Here is a 21186-nt window from a genome sequence, read left to right as displayed (position 1 = left end):
GGCAAGAAGATCGGTGGTTCCAGAGGTGTCGGGACCAGAGGCGAGGGAGATGATCGCAAACATCCAAATGTTGTTTGGGCACGTAAAGCAAGTGTGCGTGGAATGTGGCACTTTCATCTGCTACAGAGAAAGTAGCATCACTTTGATTTTGCGAGCAATTCAAAATCATATTAATGTTTGTACGAAACGCACCAAAAAATAAATTCTTTTTTTTTTTTTTGCTCCTGTTGAGCCCTTTATAATGGATCGTTTTTGTTTCCCCCCCCCCAAAAAAAACAAAAAAAATTTAAAAACGTTCAGAAAATACAAAAAAAGTTAAAAAATGTTCAAAAAATACTAAAAAAAATATAAAACAACAAAAACATAAAAAAAAAAGTTCTTTTCAGAACTAACTCCCCATTATAAAAAAATTGGTAGAATATTTGGAACTCTGCCAACCTCTATTTCTCTTAGTTCGCTCCCGGAGCGCTACCCGGTACGCGTACCGGAAGCTAACCAAAAAAAATATTTTTAAAAAAAAAGAACAGTAAGTATAAGGTAAGCAAACAGACAGTTATGTTAAAAGAAAGACAGCTCTAGGGAGTAAACTAAGGATACTGTTACCTACAATCCACTGCTGATGATGTCACATATTACATCATTCATGACATGGTCAGTAACATCAACAGCAGTGGATTGTAGGTAACAGTATCCTTAGTTTACTCCCTATAGCTGTCTTTCTTTTAACATAACTGTCTCTTTCCTTCCCTTATAGTTACTGTTCTTTTTTAAAAAACATTTTTTTGATCAGTCATAAACAGTGACATTAATAGAAACAGAGAGAGTGAACAAGAGTGAAGAACTATGGTCCTCCTCAGCCACCCTCAGAAAACCAAGGGGGTCAAGATACATCTACCGTGCCCCCTTCTACCCATTCTGAACATTATTTGCCCTCCATCTTGTATCTTGATTCGACCGAAACACAAAATGGTGGACTGCCATAACGCTGCTGGTTTGCGAACCGGGCAACTTCCCGGGAAGCGGTCCAAAAAAAAAAAAGTTGGGAAAGTAATTCACAGACACTAAGAGTAATAGAGATGGAGTGAGTGAACAAGACTGAGGAACTATGAGAACAGAGGGACTGAGAAAAAGAGTGGAAGGAGTTGAGTAAATAGGTAATAGAGAAAGGAATGAGGAAAGTAGCAAAGGCAGGAAACTGAGGATTAAAGAAGTGAAGCAGTGGATCTAATAGTAGGTGAATGTGATAGAAATGTAACGAAAAGAGTACAACTATTTACCTTGTAATTGCCGTTAAATTAATCACATTTTATTTCTATACTTTCAATCTGTGAAAGAGAGAACCAACATTTGAAAAAAATTAAAATATGTATTTAAAAATTACAAAAGACAAGGGAAAATATTGAAGGACAAATAGTTTTTCAACAACTTTGACACTGACAGAAGCTTCTGCTTCTCCAGGTCCTCTACACAATCCTAAAGATATACATTTTAAACTAACAGTATCTTGATGCAGATGAAGTGAGGCCTATCTTAAAACATGGTGCATCTTTTGCATTGCTCTTGTTTCAGAAAAGTGTCGCTTCAGTATGCCAATAACATGTCTCCTATCCAGAGATTTGTTTGAGGTGAGGCCTACTCAGAGTTCAAGATGAGATTTACACTTGTTGAAGTGTACAGAGGAGATAATATCTGTGAAAGTCTACTAATGAAGTGAGTCATGTCCACTGCACTCTTCAACAAAGTAGAAACCTCCTATGTTTCCCTGGACAGACCTAAACTTGATCTGCACAATGTGATTCGTAATGATAGGAAACACAGGTGATGTAATTGAAATATGTGCAATTTATTTTGCTCATTTCACAATCACATCACTTGTGTTTCCTTTGCTTAGGTATCTCATTGTGCAGATGTAGTCCAGCATATGAAAGAATACGTAGAAGTGCAGCACTGCATACAATAAATTTAACACTTACAGAAAACTCACCTTCTCCATGCCTCCTACACAGTTCTACATATACATCATAAATGCAAACAGTACAGAATTAATTATACATGTTAAATGGTTTATTTTTGCTGTTCTCAGAATGTATCAAAATTCACTAAAAACAGTGACTTGAAGGTATTCATCATGTAACAGCGGGGGAAAAAAACCACAATCAAAATGATTGTGTTTAAAAAACCCATACAACATCAGAAATTAAAATTCAGAACTCCTTAAAGTTAACTTACTTTCCATGACGTCCAAGGATGTCCTATGAACAGCTTACACTCTTTTGTGCTGTTATTACTTTCAGCCCGCCACTTTCTGAAAGAAAACCTCCATCGTTTTTAAAAACACGTTACATGCAATAAATGACTTCTTGCTCTCTACCACTATTTTCCACAAGGCCAAATCTAGTCAGAGATATTTATAACTCTTGGATTTCTTGTAAGCCAATCCCATCATTTGGCATTTCCGCAACTTTCAGAATTAAAATGTTGAAGATCATTTTCACAATCCTGGAATAGTAATATCTTCCCCTTCTTGCTCAGTCATGTTCTACATTTCCTATGACACTGATACTGCTTAATATGAAGCAGACTTACACTACCTCTATGAGTACTACAATTATTTAATTCTCTACATCACTTTTAATCACAAAGCAATGTAAAACAGTAGACAGCATTGCAGACTTACATTCCCTCTACTCCATGTTTTGATTGGCTGCTTCAATTAGCTTATGAAAAGAAACAGTTCTTCTGAACTCATTCAAAGTGCACATACATCTCCATGATGTCCAATCCTATGATTAGAAGTTATGTCTCTGAACTACACTTATCCTCAAGGCCAAATTGTGTAGGAGCCATTAGAACTTCTTGAAATTCCACAGATCATATCCCGAGATTATTTTCCTAAAATTTTGGTTTTAAAAACACCAGGTAAGAGTTTTTAAGGTCATACGGCAATTTTTTTTTGAAAATTAAAACAGAATCATTGCAGAATGACCAGCCATTTCTAGACTTTAAATAAGCTGTGTAATGTCCTGATGATATTGAAGGGCCGTCATGATATATAATTGCTGTAGTTACAAAAGTCCTTCCTGATATTGACAACTGCGAAGCTACAAAATTTTTTATTAAAGTTGTCAATTTTGTTCCATCAGGCCTACATCGTTGGAACATTAAAATGACGTACTGGCCATATGTTCGTATAAATAATGTGGACATCATTTCAGATTTACATTGGCTACACTCCATGTTGTGATTAGCAGCTTTTACTAGCTTATTAAAGGAGACTGATTTACTGTCTGGCAAAGTTAAATATATAAATCTTTCTGAGTCTACACTAGTAGTACTTGATACCATACAGTTCTCGCAGTCATGCTGCCATTGATAAGAAAGCCCAAACAGCTGATCTACATCTACACCTTCAGCATGTAATACATCAAGCATATACATTAAAAACTCCTGACAATCTTGCTGAATATTTTGAGAGAATTGTGTTTGGCCTGAACATCTATCTAACAGATTTCTAATTTCAGACACACTTTCTATGTTTCTTCTATCAGTGGTACATTTCTCTAACACAGAATTTAACAAACTGCAAAATCTTTGATCAGAATTGACCACAATCTCTTCTTTTACATTTTTTAGAGAAAACAAAACATTAATTACTACATTAGCATAGCAGTTGACACCAGAACTGTTTTCAAACTGAAAACCAACAACATCTTCAACAGAATCCTCTTTGTTTCTGCTTGTAATTTTAGGTTCATTCACTTTTTGTCTTTTTGCTACAACCTCCCCAGTATTGTTCTCATTTCTTCGTTTCCGGCCTACCAGACGTTTCTCAAACAAAGGAAACTGAGGCAAATGTGGCGCATACTCTCTTCTTAACCTATTGTATTCCTTAACACAATCTAGATTTGCACAAATGTTTCTGACATCACACTCAATCAAGTACAATCCCGATAAAGTTCTAACTCGTGACAATGCCACATATGCCATACCCTCCTTGAACACAGAACTGCCAATATTCACCAATGCAGTGTCTACACTTAAACCTTGCGATTTATGAATTGTCACCGCATATGCCAAGCAAACAGGGAACTGCTTACGGCGAACATATAAGTCTTTTACAAGCAAAAATCTAGCAGAACAACGAGCAATTAGCTGTACTTCCTCAATGCCATCAAATTTAATTTTTAAAAATTCAATTCCATCTCTATTTCTGTATTTCACAAAATCAACAACATTACCCATTGATCCATTTACCAGACCTCTTTCAACATGTAAATTCCTTCTTAAAATTATACGGCAGTTCAAGCACACATTTAGAGTCTTTTCAAAACCTGCAGTTTTAGATATACTCTTCTCTAATGAATCCAATTTTGTTTTCAGATTCTCAGACAAAATAATTGTTGATCCCATATGCTCTACTCTATCAATAGCTTCCACTTTCACAATCTCTTGCTTTTCTAAATGCAACATTTTGTTGTTAAATTTGGCACATTCTGCAAGAGTTGGCATCAAACATATTCCAGATTTCTTATCAGTAATTTTCTGAAAAATATTCTCAGGCACAACATCTTGTTCTGGATATAAATTTGACAGTAATCGTGCATGTAAAGCTTCTTTCCCATGCTCGGTCACTTTTCCAATTCTAACATCTTGTAGAATAGTCTTGTAAACTTCATCCTTTGCCTGACGCATATTTTCATGCAGTTCAGCATAATTGAAGTTTAACCATATATTGACGTTGCCAATGCTGCCTAGGCACTTCCTGGTATCTTCATGCGTGAGCATTTTGAACACAGGTTGCCCTTTCACTGGTGTCAGCTGCAGAAGATCTCCGAAAACAATGATGTGTTTGCCACCAAATAACACATCATACTCTGTTTTGAGAACTTCTTGCATCCTCAAATGCACAAAGGCAAGCATGACATTGGAAACCATGCTTACTTCGTCAATGATAAGAAGTTTCATTTTCCTCAAGATTCTTGAAACTTCAAAACAAGCATCTCCAGATAGCTTGTGATATTCTAATTTGTTGTCATGCTCCACTGGCAGCATCAGTAAACGATGTAAAGTAATCCCTTTAATATTATGTGCTGCCAGTCCAGTTGGAGCAGTGACAACACAAGACAGCGATGACTCTGTCCTTTCCTGCAAATAGCATGAAATTGCTTTAATGAGGAAACTTTTTCCAGTTCCCGCTTCTCCACTCACGTACAGTCGGACAGGCTTCAACGACGTACATGAGCACTCTTTCTTATCATGACTTAATCCATGATCAATTTGCATGGTAACTTCGTCATATATTTTCCTCTGCTCAACGTTGAGTTGCCTTTCCAACTCTTCTAAGTTAACCGCATCCTCTTGAGCATGTGCCATGGCTCTTTCCACCTCATTCATAGCAGTGGCAGCTTCATTTTCAATAAGAGGTCCTCCTAGTGGATCCTGACTCAATGAAGCAGAACTCTGACTGTCCTGAGAACTGTCTCTGGCAATCTCGGCTGCAATCGTTGCTTCCTGCTCAATTTCCGCATTCAACATTTCTACATATTTGGGAAAAGCAGGACATTCTATGGTCTCCTTGGCGGCATTGAAAGAGTCTTCGTAACAGAGGAAATCTCCAAGCAGTTCCTCTTCTGCACGCCAAGGCTTGAAAAGTTGCAAAAGTGCTAAATAGAAAAACTCCTTTTTTTCAGGAGATTCGCCACTCAATTTTCGATGGTTTATCAAGTGGCATTTTCTTTGCTTGACCAGACATCCCTCACTTCCTATTACAGCATACACTCCTTTCTCAGTATCTTCTTTGATGTTCCTCTTGAACATGTAATTTTGCAGAACCTCATACAGACAAACATTCTCTAGGTGACTGCTTCGATTTGGATAATATGTATCCAACATGTTTGTCTTCAAAATGTCGGTACTGTTTGGCTCCTTTTCCGCCAAATACTCAATTTCCCGCACAGGTTTGAGAACTCGATTACGCGTTGCAGCAAGACCAAGACTCGCCCAAACGATACTCCTGGACTTGGCATAGAGACTTGCTGAAGACAACCGGTCAGAACATTCGTACGCTCCGATTTCTCGATGCGACAACATCTTCAGACTGAAACTGTACAACTTCTTGCTGAGGCTCTTTTCATGGGAAATGTCCTCCCACATATCCTTCAATTCTGTCTTCTCTTTTTTGGTGATGTAAGACGTCACATACCGAGCCACAGCCATACAGTTATCAGCCACAAACTGTATATCCATGTTAGCATTCCACATGGACAAAATCACCGGGTTGTAGTCGTTGATGTACTTGGACTCTTCGTTCCTCTTCAAATTGTAAGTGTTTTTAGGTGATTTCTTCATCACATTATGTCGCAGCGAAGACATCAAACTGTTTACTCTTCCTTTAGAAATCACCGGTCGTGGAAAGCCGAAACGACATTTGGTGTAGAACTTGTCTTTGTTTCGGAATTTACGACGGCAGTACTTTCCACATCGATGGCTTTGGAAACGCAGAACTTTTTCTCTTAGGCTTTTCTTCTCCTTTGCGTTTGGAACAGCACACGTAGAATACTGTTGGATGAAACTCATCACTGAGTCTTCTGGATCCGTTCCAAATTTAGGTGCATCCTTGATCCACAGCAACATATGTATATGAGGAGCACCTCTTGCTTGGTACTCCTTTCTCCAGAAGAAATCCAACACCTCTCCAAGAGGTGGATTCTTCTTATTCATGATGAAAGACATCATAGCTTCAAATCTATGATTGAAGTACCTACATACATTGACTGGATCCAAAGAGCACAGTTCTCCGGGTGTCTTGAATTCGATGTTTTCTACGTTAGCATTTGCCTCTCGTAGAAATTGAAGTAAGTCTTCCCAGCCATACTCGGCACAACTCAGAGTGAGGAACCATGTGGGAGTACCTAAGTTCCTCAGCATACATTTTAAATCACCATGACGACGGTACCAGTACTCATTAGTACCACGCTGACACGCCATGAGATTAATCAGGTGAGAATCCAAAATACTATCTTGGACATTCACTTTATCCATAAAATCACTTGCCGAGATGTTTTGCATGTGTATACCACTTTTCAAGATGTGGTTCACTGCATATGACAGTCCAGACAGATCGCTTTCAAACAGGAGATGAAACAAATAAGGAATGCATTGTCGAAACCTAGCATCTCCTGCATACAATCGCAAAGTCCGGTATTCAGAAGCAGGAATTTGATGAGGTCGCTCATCATATCTTCCTCCCTGACCTGTTGGAAAAAGCTGTGGGAAACACCGAGCTTCCAAACTTTCCTCCCAAACACTAATGGGACTCCCTTTGGCTTGTTTCATTTGAAACAACTCAATAGCATTCCCCATGACTTCCTTTGAATGCAAAGGATGAACACTATAATGTTCATATATTTCCTCACTAGTAGAGGGTTCTACTTTCTCAATTTGACCAGCACACAAATCGCTATCCTCTTCCTCACTTACTTCCTCTTCTGCAACATATACATTCTTATAGTATTTATTATTTTTTTTCAAATACAATGTTGCCTTTTTAACTTTCCTAACATCTACTAAATCTTGCCATATTTTCTTATTCTTTGTCGGAACCCCATTAACTAAGATAACCAGAGGTTCCTCTTCCACTTTTTCTACTCCAATTGTGTTAATGTTTTTCTTGAAATCTAGAGGCAAATAAACAACTCTTCCCTTTAATCCTCTCTGTAAATCTGATGGAGGCAATTTCCCTGTCTTTGGCTCCATTCTTACAATAGCCTGAAAGGGATGGATACTTTGAATCAAAATAGATTCATAAGTATTTAAGTCCTTCAATTCAGAAGGAATCTCAACCAATTCCAGATTATTATGAACTGCTCTAGCAGGCATCTGGTTTTGTTTTAATTTGTTACAACAATAAGTACACACACGTTGATCCAATCCCAAATCAAAACAATTTTCTACCATCAAGTATGTTGCAAAATCCTTCCATTCACTATTATTTTCCCTTTCACTTTTTGCATATAAATCCACTAACTTAGTCTGATTCTTATAATAAGTGCGTCTACAACACACACAAGTGAAATTAGGCCTCTCACTTGATTTCATGTCAAACGTCGCAATTTCCCTCTGGAAATTATCTGTACTGGAAACATGTACACTATCTTCCAAATGACCCTCTACTTCTTGCTCAATTTCAACATTCTCCTCTTTACTTCCAAAGTAACAAAACTCAATTTCTTCACATATATTCTTCACATCTATTTCAGAACCATGCAAAAGAGCAGCGCATAATTGTTTCAGCATAATTGCTGGACTCTTAGCATAATACAACAGTCTAACTAACTTCCTCACTTTGTTATGATGCACTGCTAGCATCCTGAAATGATGAAAAACACTCTGGCATACTCTCCTGGAAAGACAAGCCAGTGAATGACCATGCAAACCTGTCACTTCTCTCACTCTGCAAGGATCTAATTCTTGCAACAACCTTATTTTCTGTTTCAAACTTTTCTTGTTAAATGTCCGTACAAAATCACAAAGCAAATTGATGGAATCCTGTCGCACACTGCAAATACTACTACACTTCCAGGTGTACACAGGACCCTTAGCACGTCTTCCTAAAACCTCATTACCTAACAACTCTTCTGCCTCTGTTGTCACAAGTTTTTCTTTTTCAACTGGACAACCATCTTTCACTTCATAAGCACGACCACTGATGTCAACTGCATGCACCAAATCATTATCCTGGAAATAACTCTCTTCATTAAAAAATGCCTCACAGCTTGAACTATGTATCTATTCTCCAGAAAAAACTTCACAAAAATTACTACGATTAACTATTCTCTTCCATCTACTATTTCTTTTGAAATCAAAAATTGCCTTGTTTAGCTTCCTAATTCTATTGATTATCAAAATAAATAACTTACGTTTAATTTCAAAAGCCTGATCAATAACTTTCTCAACTTTTTTTTTTCTCTTATAAAAAACTAATTTCTGTTGACCTTTCTTAATATTTTTTAACAAATTGCCAATTATCCTGTTACGGAACATTCGTTTACGAATCTCCCTAAACTGTTGTTTCCTTCTACTATCATGCACAGATTTATCTCTTGCTCTAGCAGTAACATTTTCATTTGTCCTTTTCTTTCCATTTGATTTACTTCTCGTGTTAAGGATTGAAACATTTTCTGTACTAATATTTTTTTTATTAGAAATATTTCTTATGAAATATTTAGAGCTCTTGCCCGGTGCTTTCTTCATGGCTTGAGAAATCTTTTTGTTAGAGGACTGCTGCGTTTTTTTTTTCTCCTGCTGTCTTTGACGTTTTGCAGCCTTTATCTCTCTTATTTTTGTAGGCATATTGAAATCTTGAAATGATCTGCAGTTGAATCTGAGGAAAAATATAATAAAAAATGTTAATAAACATTATTATCAAACAGTAAATCAGTAATAGTGATCAAAAACATAACACACTACTTGACATTTTAATTTGAAGATTTTTTAGTCATTGCCATTTTTACAATACAGAAATACCAGAAAAGAAATGACATTTATATTTATGTTACCTATGCTATTTTATATGTGAATCTGATCTAATTTTATGAGCATATTTTAATATTTTATTGAAGACACTACACATAACCTGTTTTTGAAGGTGTCTTTATTTTTAAATTAAACGGTTTACCTTTTTACTTTTTATTGATTATAAATTTTAAAAATAAATGTTTATAATTCCAAAGGCTCAAGCAGGTCAGCTTCCCATCCTATATCATATAATTCGGACAAATCTGCATCCTCATCACGCTCTTCTTCATCCTCAGGATTTAAATCATCCAATGGATCAACATCCACTGATGTTTCAATTACAAGTTCAATGATGAGGTCAAAATCAACTGATTGCAGATTGTCGCTCATGTTGAGGTTGTCTTTATCTTTAAAGAAAGATAACAACAATGAGATGTTGCAGAGTAAGAGACAAATCTCACAGATTATAATAGTAAAATTATTTAACAAGAGTAACATTTTGCAGCTATTATTTAGCCATGTCCAGCGATGCTGAGCAGGTGAAGCCTATGTCTAATTTTTCACTGAACAGGACTCATCTGTTCTTAACCTTGGATAAGCCTCAACGACTCTGTGTCCCCTGCACATACTCAAATGTTAAAGTGCAGATTTATATTAAATGGCACATCCCCAGGCATGCACCAGTTAATGTGCACCACTGCTTTACCACCCATGGTGTGCCGCATTTACAATCAGATAGGAGAAAGCTGCTTCAAAACCCTGCGCCTGCTTGAAGCTGGCATAGGTCTTGACGCAGCATTGTAGAGATGGGGCACCCCTGAGCCTTGCTGGAGCTGCATCGCACTTACGATACAACTCCAGCAATGCGCCACCTTTACGGCACAGATGCGTCACGCATCTGTGCCGTTTTTGCCCCATGCTGCGCCGCATTGTAAATGCAGCACAACATGGGTGGCGGAACAGTGGCGCAGGATGACTGTCACATCCCTGGTGATGCGCCACTCATCATAAATCTATCCCTAAGCTTCTTATCTTGTTACAGATGAACTGCCATATGTATCATCAAAATATTTTACATATTATAAATAGCGAATTTTAAGGAATAAATAGCGATTCTTTACTATTCCTAATTTGCAATGAGCAAATTGCTAATTGCAAATTACCCATTCATTTCCATAGGCTAGGAGGCTCATAGGAATTAATGTTGCAATTTGTGATTAGCAATTAGCTCATCACAAAATAGGATTTTTTTCAAGCGTGCAGGGGTATCTCAAGAACACCCTGCTGCACCCCTGAAAAAGAAATTTGCGAGCACATGGCACACCTACATGCCCTAATGGCATGTATGGGCGTCATATGGGACCTTTTTTTTTAAAAAAAAAAAAATGCTTTTTGAAAAGAATTCGCAAATTACCACAAACTAGAAGTTGGTGGTAGTTTCCAAATCCTTAATATCATTTTTTACATATTTTTTTTTTGATACATTGCATTTAAGGAATCACAAATTTTGAATTATTGACATTTTAAGTAATTTCCACATGTGCAGTGTTTTCAAAATATAATTTGAAAATCGTTTTTGGGGAAAAGTAATGGTTTGCAAATTTATGACAAGGACATAATGGTGTATGCTTCTCTATAAGGCATTTCAGTATCTCTAATGTCATTTTTCCCATATTACATTATAAGACCTTTCCCCATGAAGCACATTCCTTGTAAATATGCTCCCACCTGTGCATTGCAAATTTAGATTTTGACTGTTTCAGACACATAGCCATGTTGAAAGTGACCCAAAAAAATTGCAAACGTTTTAAAAAAACACATTCATGTGTCTTAATGACATTTTAAGTCATTTCCCCATGGACAATGTTTTCTAAGTGGCACAAAAGAGGTATACACCTATCATAAATCTGTCCCTAGCATTATAAATGATTAAATCAGGATGACAATAAGATGTGGCCTATCCAGAGGTTTGTTTAAGGTGAGGCCTACTCAGGATTGCAGATTAAAGTTACGCTTGATGAAGAATACAGAGGAGATAATTTATTGTAAAGGCCTACCAATGAAGTAAGTGATTTCTACTTCATTGCACCAGTCATCATAAATGTATCCATAAGCTTCTTATCTTGTTAGACATCAACCGCCATATGTATCATATAACTATTTTGCATTTCCAAAAAAGCGAATTTTAAGGAATAAATAGCGATTCTTTACCATTCCAAATTTGTTTGAGAAAATTGCTAATTGCAAATTACCCATTCATTTCCATGGGCTAGGAGGCTCATATAAATGAAGGTGCAATTTGCGATTAACAATTTGCTCATCACAAATTAGGAATTTATTCCAAAGGTGCAGGGGTGTCTCAAGAACACCCTGCTGCAACCCTGAAAAAGAAATTTGGGGGCATATGGCGCACATAAATTTTAACAACATTCCTTTACCTCAAAAACGATTTTCAAATCATAACTTCAAAACACTACACATGGGAAAATTACTTAAATTGTCCTTAAGACACATAAAAGCGTTTTTTGATTGGCTTTCCTGCATGGTAGGGTCACTTTTAACATGGCTATGTAACATAAACATTCAAAATCAAAATTTTCCATGTACAGGTGGGAGCATATTTACAAGCAATTTGCGCCACAAAGAAAGGTCTGACATTAAAATGGGAAAAATAACATCAGGGACAGTCAATTGCCTTATAAAGAACCATACACCATTATGTCCTTCTCATGAATTTAAAAACAATTCCTTTTTCCCAAAAACGATTTTCAAATCATAATTTCAAAACACTGCACATGAGAAAATGACTTAAAATGTCATTGAAACACATGAAAGCGTTTTTTGATTGGCTTTCCTGCATGGTTGGTTCACTTTTATCATGGCTATGTAACACAAACATTGATAATTAAAATTTTCATGCACATGTAAGAGCATATTTACAAGCAATTTGCGCCACAGAGAAAGGTCTTACACTAAAATGAGAAAAATAACATCAGGAACAGTCAATTGCCTTATAAAGAACCATACACCATTATGTCCTTGTCATGATTTTATAAACAATTCCTTTTCCCCAAAAACGATTTTAAAATCATAATTTCTAAACACTGCACATGGGAAAATGACTTAAAATGTCATTAAAACACATGAAAGCGTTTTTTGATTGCCTTCCCAGCATGGTTTGGTCACTTTTAACATGGCTATTTAACACAAACATTCAAAATCTAAATTTTCCATGCACATGTGAGAGCATATTTACAAGCAATTTGCGCCACAGAGAAAGGTCTTACACTAAAATGAGAAAAATAACATCAAGGACAGTCAATTGCCTTATAAAGAACCATACACCATTATATCCTTGTCATGAATTTAAAAACAATTCCTTTTCCACAAAAACGATTTTCAAATCATAATTTCTAAACACTGCACATCAGAAAATGACTTAAAATGTCATTAAAACACATGAAATCATTTTTTGATTGGCTTTTCAGCATGGTTGCGTCACTTTTAACATGGCTATGTGACACAAACATTCAAAATCAAAATTTTCCATGCACATGTGAGAGCATATTTACAAGCAATTTGCGCCACATAAATCATAATTTTCTCCTTAAAGCACACTATTCTCTATCTAAAGTAAAGAAATATTTTCTCACCTTAGCAAATACTTTGAGTTTGAAAACAGTCTAAGAAACACACCAATTTGTCTTCAGCAGAGCAAAAGGTATGCACTCCAGAGTCTGCAGCTATCAAAAGCACAGAAATGGTGTAATTCTTCACACATATTTCTCATGTCACCCAATCAAAACTCTTCCCTCACTTTTTTTCAAATGAAAACCCTTCCCCCTCTGCCCTTTCTGCCTATTTTCCATAGCAACCACCTCTTGGAGAAACTCTGGTGTTTGCAAATTCACACAACAATGTTGCAATTGAACTCTGAACTCTCAGTGCACCTGCATATCCAGTGCTTTCTTTCATTTAATGATTTTTTATTGACCACTCAAAATACATCTTTCAAACAACACATCTGTACACCCTAACTTTCTGTTTTCATCAATCAAAATCCACCAATCACTGTTACTACTTCATGAACACAGAAACTCCACAGTTTTTTTCATTTCAAACTCTCATTTTTTCAACTGCCATTTCATTGCCACACTTCATCTGACTGCAGGAGAACCTTCTCTCACCATGTTTTCTGTCTGGATTGTTGGTCATAGTTATATTCACTGGGCTCAAAGGTACGTTGAAAGCAGGAATTTACCTAACCTCAATTTACAAGATGTGGAAATTAAGTGGTTTGGCCACAGAGGATTAAAATGTCACCAATTGATACCATTGGTGAAAACCTTTATGCATTTGCCAAAACCTGACCTGTTAATTGTGCACTGTGGAGGTAATGACTTGGGCACTTTGACTGGTGTAGGTCTGGAAATGCTTTTAAAGGACACCTTTGAGCAATTAATGGCACTTTTTCCTCAGACTGCCTTGGTATATTCAAATATATGCCAAAGACAGAAATGGAGGTGGTCAAACCAATTTTGTCCACAAATTGAGAAGTCGAGGAAGCATGTAAACAAATCTGTTTCGGCTTACATGAGAGACCATGGAATGGGCTCCCTGTACAACAATAACTTGCGTTACTACATGCAAGATATCTACAGAGGAGATGGAGTTCACTTCTCAGATGAGGGCAACAGAGTTTTCACTCTGAATTTAAAAATGTGCATTGGTACCTACTTATAAGTACCAAAATGTACCATAAACCCAAAAGCTCTTCTCAGAGCTACCCTACATCTAATCACTCACAATTATTATTTTACTCTAACTTTTTTCACTAATTTTCAACAAAGTACACTCCCTGGGGCGCTACCCGGTACGCGTACCGGGAGCTAACCTCGCGAAATTTTTAAAAAAAATGGTTTTTTTTCGCACATATAAACCTCCTCAGCCACCCTCAGAAAACCTAGGGGGTCAAGATAAGTCTACCGTGCCCCCTTCTACCCATTCTGAACATTATTTGCCCTCCATCTTGTATCTTAATTCGACCGAAACACAAAATGGTGGACTCCCGGAACGCTTAAGGTACGCGAACCGGGGCGCTCAACGGTTCGCGTACCGGGTCGCTCCCTGGGAAGCACACCATCAAAAAAGGTGGGAAAGTAGTTCACAGAAAAGCCACTGGAGACAATTTCACCAAATATAGATTAGCTCATACTACATACCAATCCCTACCATTTTCACAAATTTGATTGGAATTCCATTTAGCCATTTAGCCTGTAGACCTCTCTAAATACCGTGAGGTAAATTACTTCACAAAACACATCTGAAATGTTGGAATTGACAACCAATTAAAATGTTACTTTCATTTTCTACTTTTTTTACCTCACATTTGATTGGTTATGTACCCGAATATATATAAAGGAAGAGAAGGAAACACAGCCATTTTGACTACTACTTCCTGGTGTACATTTCAATAGGATTTTCATTAATAACTTCAACTTCTTTTTAAAGGTAAGTTGTTATTTTTAAAACTGAAGTATATTGTGCACTTTAAGTTAATATGGCAAACTTTTTCTGTTAGTTATATACTATCCCTCTGTAGTACTTATAAATTTAGATACACTTTTTTATATTCCTACTTCCACTCTGATACTATACACTGCCCAAAGATAAATTCTCTGTTAAAAACTGCCTATCTAAAATTAATCCCAACAGTGCCCTACCTCTACTAATATATATTTTTTTTAAGCAAATTTCAGGGAAAATGGAAAGTGAACAAAACATTTCATTTGAAATTGTCCTTCCAGAGTCCAACACAGAAATCATTGATCCAAATGAGATTGAATTTATGGATGAAACTTGGGACCAAGAACTACTGCAATGTGTACAAGCAGTAGATAACCTCCTTGCAAATGAGGACATTTTACAACCTCAGAGACTACAATCTATATTCCATGATTATTATGAAATTTCTGACAATGAAATGTTAGAAAGTTTAATAAATTATGAAACACAATAAAAAAAGCTTAAAAAAAAAAAAAAAAAAAAATAATCAACAAAACCAACAATCAATTAACATACAGCATTTGAAAAGTCTATCATTCATTTTTCATTGTGGTACGCTCCCCAGAACGCTTCCCGGTTTGCGTACCGGGCGCTAACCACGAAAAAAAACAAAAAAAAATTATTTTTTTTTGCTTCGCGGGGCCCCTTTAAAGCCTCCACATCAAACCTAGGGGGTCAGGGAGGATCTACTATGCCCCCTTATGGTCATTTCCCCCTTTGTTTTGGCCTCCTCTTGTCACTCGATCCTACCGAGAGACAAGATGGCGGCCGCTCCGGACTGTTTAGAATGTTGACAGACACCGGAGAGCCAATCAACTTCGCTACGCGAAGTTCCGTTACGCGTCAAGTACGCGTACCGGGGCGCTGCCCGGTCCGCGCTTACAGATATATATCTTTTTTTGAACGTTATTTTCTCAAAATCCACTGCAGCACATATATTGAGACCTACAAAAGGCACATCGGGCTACCAGTCCCTACAATTTTGCCAAGTTTCGTGCAAATCCATTCAGCCGTTCGGGCTAAAAGTGAGGCTAACCGCCCTATGGAAAACTCAATGTTAAAAACACGTTTTGGGACCCCCCTTTTTTCTCGGCCCCCCCTGGACCAACTCCCCCCAAATTTCCAGTGGCTGCTCAGAAACAAAATGTTCCATTTTGCTGAAAATTTCAGCCAATTCCGTCCACAAACGCCAAAGTTATTAGACATAGAATTTTCAAAAAACCCATAGAGAAAAAATCCTAACTATATATACCTACTGGCGACCGCCAGTAGGTAATATATATATATATATATATATATATATATATATATATATATATATACATATATATATATATATATATTTCTGCTCCGTTCCGCGTCTGGGACACTTCCACTGTCCACGCGGTGAAAAAAGCACTCTCGGGGGACAATTTGGAAAATTTTATTCAAATTCCAAACAGCACTGCACGACAAACCAAACAGACGCGTTTCGGTAATAAACCTTAATCTTTGAACAAAAAAATTAGCTCATACTACATACCAATCCCTACCATTTTCACAAATTTGATTGGAATTCCATTTAGCCATTTAGCCTGTAGACCTCTCTAAATACCGTGAGGTAAATTACTTCACAAAACACATCTGAAATGTTGGAATTGACAACCAATTAAAATGTTACTTTCATTTTCTACTTTTTTTACCTCACATTTGATTGGTTATGTACCCGAATATATATAAAGGAAGAGAAGGAAACACAGCCATTTTGACTACTACTTCCTGGTGTACATTTCAATAGGATTTTCATTAATAACTTCAACTTCTTTTTAAAGGTAAGTTGTTATTTTTAAAACTGAAGTATATTGTGCACTTTAAGTTAATATGGCAAACTTTTTCTGTTAGTTATATACTATCCCTCTGTAGTACTTATAAATTTAGATACACTTTTTTATATTCCTACTTCCACTCTGATACTATACACTGCCCAAAGATAAATTCTCTGTTAAAAACTGCCTATCTAAAATTAATCCCAACAGTGCCCTACCTCTACTAATATATATTTTTTTTATGCAAATTTCAGGGAAAATGGAAAGTGAACAAAACATTTCATTTGAAATTGTCCTTCCAGAGTCCAACACAGAAATCATTGATCCAAATGAGATTGAATTTATGGATGAAACTTGGGACCAAGAACTACTGCAATGTGTACAAGCAGTAGATAACCTCCTTGCAAATGAGGACATTTTACAACCTCAGAGACTACAATCTATATTCCATGATTATTATGAAATTTCTGACAATGAAATGTTAGAAAGTTTAATAAATTATGAAACACAATAAAAAAAGCTTAAAAAAAAAAAAAATAAAAAAATAATCAACAAAACCAACAATCAATTAACATACAGCATTTGAAAAGTCTATCATTCATTTTTCATTGTGGTACGCTCCCCAGAACGCTTCCCGGTTCGCGTACCGGGCGCTAACCACGAAAAAAAACAAAAAAAAATTATTTTTTTTTGCTTCGCGGGGCCCCTTTAAAGCCTCCACATCAAACCTAGGGGGTCAGGGAGGATCTACTATGCCCCCTTATGGTCATTTCCCCCTTTGTTTTGGCCTCCTCTTGTCACTCGATCCTACCGAGAGACAAGATGGCGGCCGCTCCGGACTGTTTAGAATGTTGACAGACACCGGAGAGCCAATCAACTTCGCTACGCGAAGTTCCGTTACGCGTCAAGTACGCGTACCGGGGCGCTGCCCGGTCCGCGCTTACAGATATATATCTTTTTTTGAACGTTATTTTCTCAAAATCCACTGCAGCACATATATTGAGACCTACAAAAGGCACATCGGGCTACCAGTCCCTACAATTTTGCCAAGTTTCGTGCAAATCCATTCAGCCGTTCGGGCTAAAAGTGAGGCTAACCGCCCTATGGAAAACTCAATGTTAAAAACACGTTTTGGGACCCCCCTTTTTTCTCGGCCCCCCCTGGACCAACTCCCCCCTTCACGGCTGAATGGATTTGCACGAAACTTGGCAAAATTGTAGGGACTGGTAGCCCGATGTGCCTTTTGTAGGTCTCAATATATGTGCTGCAGTGGATTTTGAGAAAATAACGTTCAAAAAAAGATATATATCTGTAAGCGCGGACCAGGCAGCGCCCCGGTACGCGTACTTGACGCGTAACGGAACTTCGCGTAGCGAAGTTGATTGGCTCTCCGGTGTCTGTCAACATTCTAAACAGTCCGGAGCGGCCGCCATCTTGTCTCTCGGTAGGATCGAGAGATAAGAGGAGGCAAAAGCGAAGGGGCAAATGACCATAAGGGGGCATAGTAGATACTCCCTGACCCCCTAGGTTTGATGTGGAGGCTTTAAAGGGGCCCTGCTAAGCAAAAAAAAATAATTTTTTTTTTGTTTTTTTTCGTGGTTAGCGCCCGGTACGCGAACCGGGAAGCGTACTGGGGAGCGTATCACAATAAAAAATGAATGATAGACTTTTCAAATGCTGTATGTTAATTGATTGTTGGTTTTGTTGATTATTTATTTATTTTTTTTAAACTTTTTTTATTGTGTTTCATAATTTATTAAACTTTCTAACATTTCATTGTCAGAAATTTCATAATCATGGAATATAGATTGTAGTCTCTGAGGTTGTAAAATGTCCTCATTTGCAAGGAGGTTATCTACTGCTTGCACACATTGCAGTAGTTCTTGGTCCCATGTTTCATCCATAAACTCAATCTCATTTGGATCAATGATTTCTGTGTTGGACTCTGGAAGGACAATTTCAAATGAAATGTTTTGTTCACTTTCCATTTTTCCTGAAATTTGCATACAAAAAATATATATTAGTAGAGGTAGGGCACTGTTGGGATTAATTTTAGATAGGCAGTTTTTAACAGAGAATTTATCTTTGGGCAGTGTATAGTATCAGAGTGGAAGTAGGAATATAAAAAAGTGTATCTAAATTTATAAGTACTACAGAGGGATAGTATATAACTAACAGAAAAAGTTTGCCATATTAACTTAAAGTGCACAATATACTTCAGTTTTAAAAATAACAACTTACCTTTAAAAAGAAGTTGAAGTTATTAATGAAAATCCAAATGAAATGTACACCAGGAAGTAGTAGTCAAAATGGCTGTGTTTCCTTCTCTTCCTTTATATATATTCGGGTACATAACCAATCAAATGTCAGGTAAAAAAAGTAGAAAATGAAAGTAACATTTTAATTGGTTGTCAATTCCAACACTTCAGATGTGTTTTGTGAAGTAATTTACCTCACGGTATTTAGAGAGGTCTACAGGCTAAATGGCTAAATGGAATTCCAATCAAATTTGTGAAAATGGTAGGGATTGGTATGTAGTATGAGCTAATCTATATTTGGTGAAATTGTCTCAAGTGGCTTTTGTGTGAACTACTTTCCCACCTTTTTTGATGGTGCGCTTCCCAGGAAGCGACCCGGTACGCGAACCGGTGAGCGCCCTGGTACGCGAACCTTAAGCGTAACGGGAGTCCACCATTTTGTGTTTCGGTCGAATTATGATACAAGATGGAGGGCAAATAATGTTCAGAATAGGTAGAAGGGGGCACGGTAGACTTATCTTGACCCCCTAGGTTTTGTGAGGGTGGCTGAGGAGGCCCATATGTGCGGAAAAAAAACATTTTTTTAAAAAATTTTCGCGAGGTTAGCTCCCGGTACGCGTACCGGGTAGCGCACCAGGGAGTGTACTTTGTTGAAAATTAGTGAAAAAAGTTAGAGTAAAATAATAATTGTGAGTAATTAGATGTAGGGTAGCTCTGAGAAGAGCTTTTGGGTTTATAGTACATTTTGGTACTTATAAGTAGGTACCAATGCACATTTTTAAATTCAGAGTGAAAACTCTGTTGCCCTCATCTGAGAAGTGAACTCCATCTCCTCTGTAGATATCTTGCATGTAATAACGCAAGTTATTGTTGACAGGGAGCCCATTCCATGGTCTCTCATGTAAGCTGAAACAGATTTGTTTACATGCTTCCTCGACTTCTCAATTTGTGGACAAAATTGGTTTGACCACCTCCATTTCTGTCTTTGGCATATATTTGAATATACCAAGGCAGTCTGAGGAAAAAGTGCCATTAATTGCTCAAAGGTGTCCTTTAAAAGCATTTCCAGACCTACCCCAGTCAAAGTGCCCAAGTCATTACCTCCACAGTGCACAATTAACAGGTCAGGTTTTGGCAAATGCATAAAGGTTTTCACCAATGGTATCAATTGGTGACATTTTAATCCTCTGTGGCCAAACCACTTAATTTCCACATCTTGTAAATTGAGGTTAGGTAAATTCCTGCTTTCAACGTACCTTTGAGCCCAGTGAATATAACTATGACCAACAATCCAGACAGAAAACATGGTGAGAGAAGGTTCTCCTGCAGTCAGATGAAGTGTGGCAATGAAATGGCAGTTGAAAAAATGTGAGTTTGAAATGAAAAAAACTGTGGAGTTTCTGTGTTCATGAAGTAGTAACAGTGATTGGTGGATTTTAATTGATGAAAACAGAAAGTTAGGGTGTACAGATGTGTTGTTTGAAAGATGTATTTTGAGTGGTCAATAAAAAATCATTAAATGAAAGAAAGCACTGGATATGCAGGTGCACTGAGAGTTCAGAGTTCAATTGCAACATTGTTGTGTGAATTTGCAAACACCAGAGTTTCTCCAAGAGGTGGTTGCTATGGAAAATAGGCAGAAAGGGCAGAGGGGGAAGGGTTTTCATTTGAAAAAAAGTGAGGGAAGAGTTTTGATTGGGTGACATGAGAAATATGTGTGAAGAATTACACCATTTCTGTGCTTTTGATAGCTGCAGACTCTGGAGTGCATACCTTTTGCTCTGCTGAAGACAAATTGGTGTGTTTCTTAGACTGTTTTCAAACTCAAAGTATTTGCTAAGGTGAGAAAATATTTCTTTACTTTAGATAGAGAATAGTGTGCTTTAAGGAGAAAATTATGATTTATGTGGCGCAATTTGCTTGTAAATATGCTCTCACATGTGCATGGAAAATTTTGATTTTGAATGTTTTTGTTATATAGCCATGTTAAAAGTGACGCAACCATGCTGGAAAGCCAATCAAAAAATGATTTCATGTGTTTT

General features: G+C 37.1%; 1 protein-coding gene across 2 annotated transcripts in view; it reads right to left on the bottom strand.

Moving 5' to 3' along the window:
- LOC144818811 (protein NipSnap homolog 3A-like) overlaps positions 1-21186 on the bottom strand; it is a 350954-nt gene that overhangs the window by 39894 nt on the left and 289874 nt on the right. The window lies entirely within an intron of this gene.

This window comes from Lissotriton helveticus, chromosome 2_1 (genome assembly GCF_964261635.1).
Source record: "Lissotriton helveticus chromosome 2_1, aLisHel1.1, whole genome shotgun sequence".
In the NCBI taxonomy this organism is placed as follows: Eukaryota; Metazoa; Chordata; class Amphibia; order Caudata; family Salamandridae; genus Lissotriton; species Lissotriton helveticus.
The sequence above is the reverse complement of the archived record's forward strand: the minus strand, read 5'-3'. Positions and strand labels throughout refer to the sequence as shown.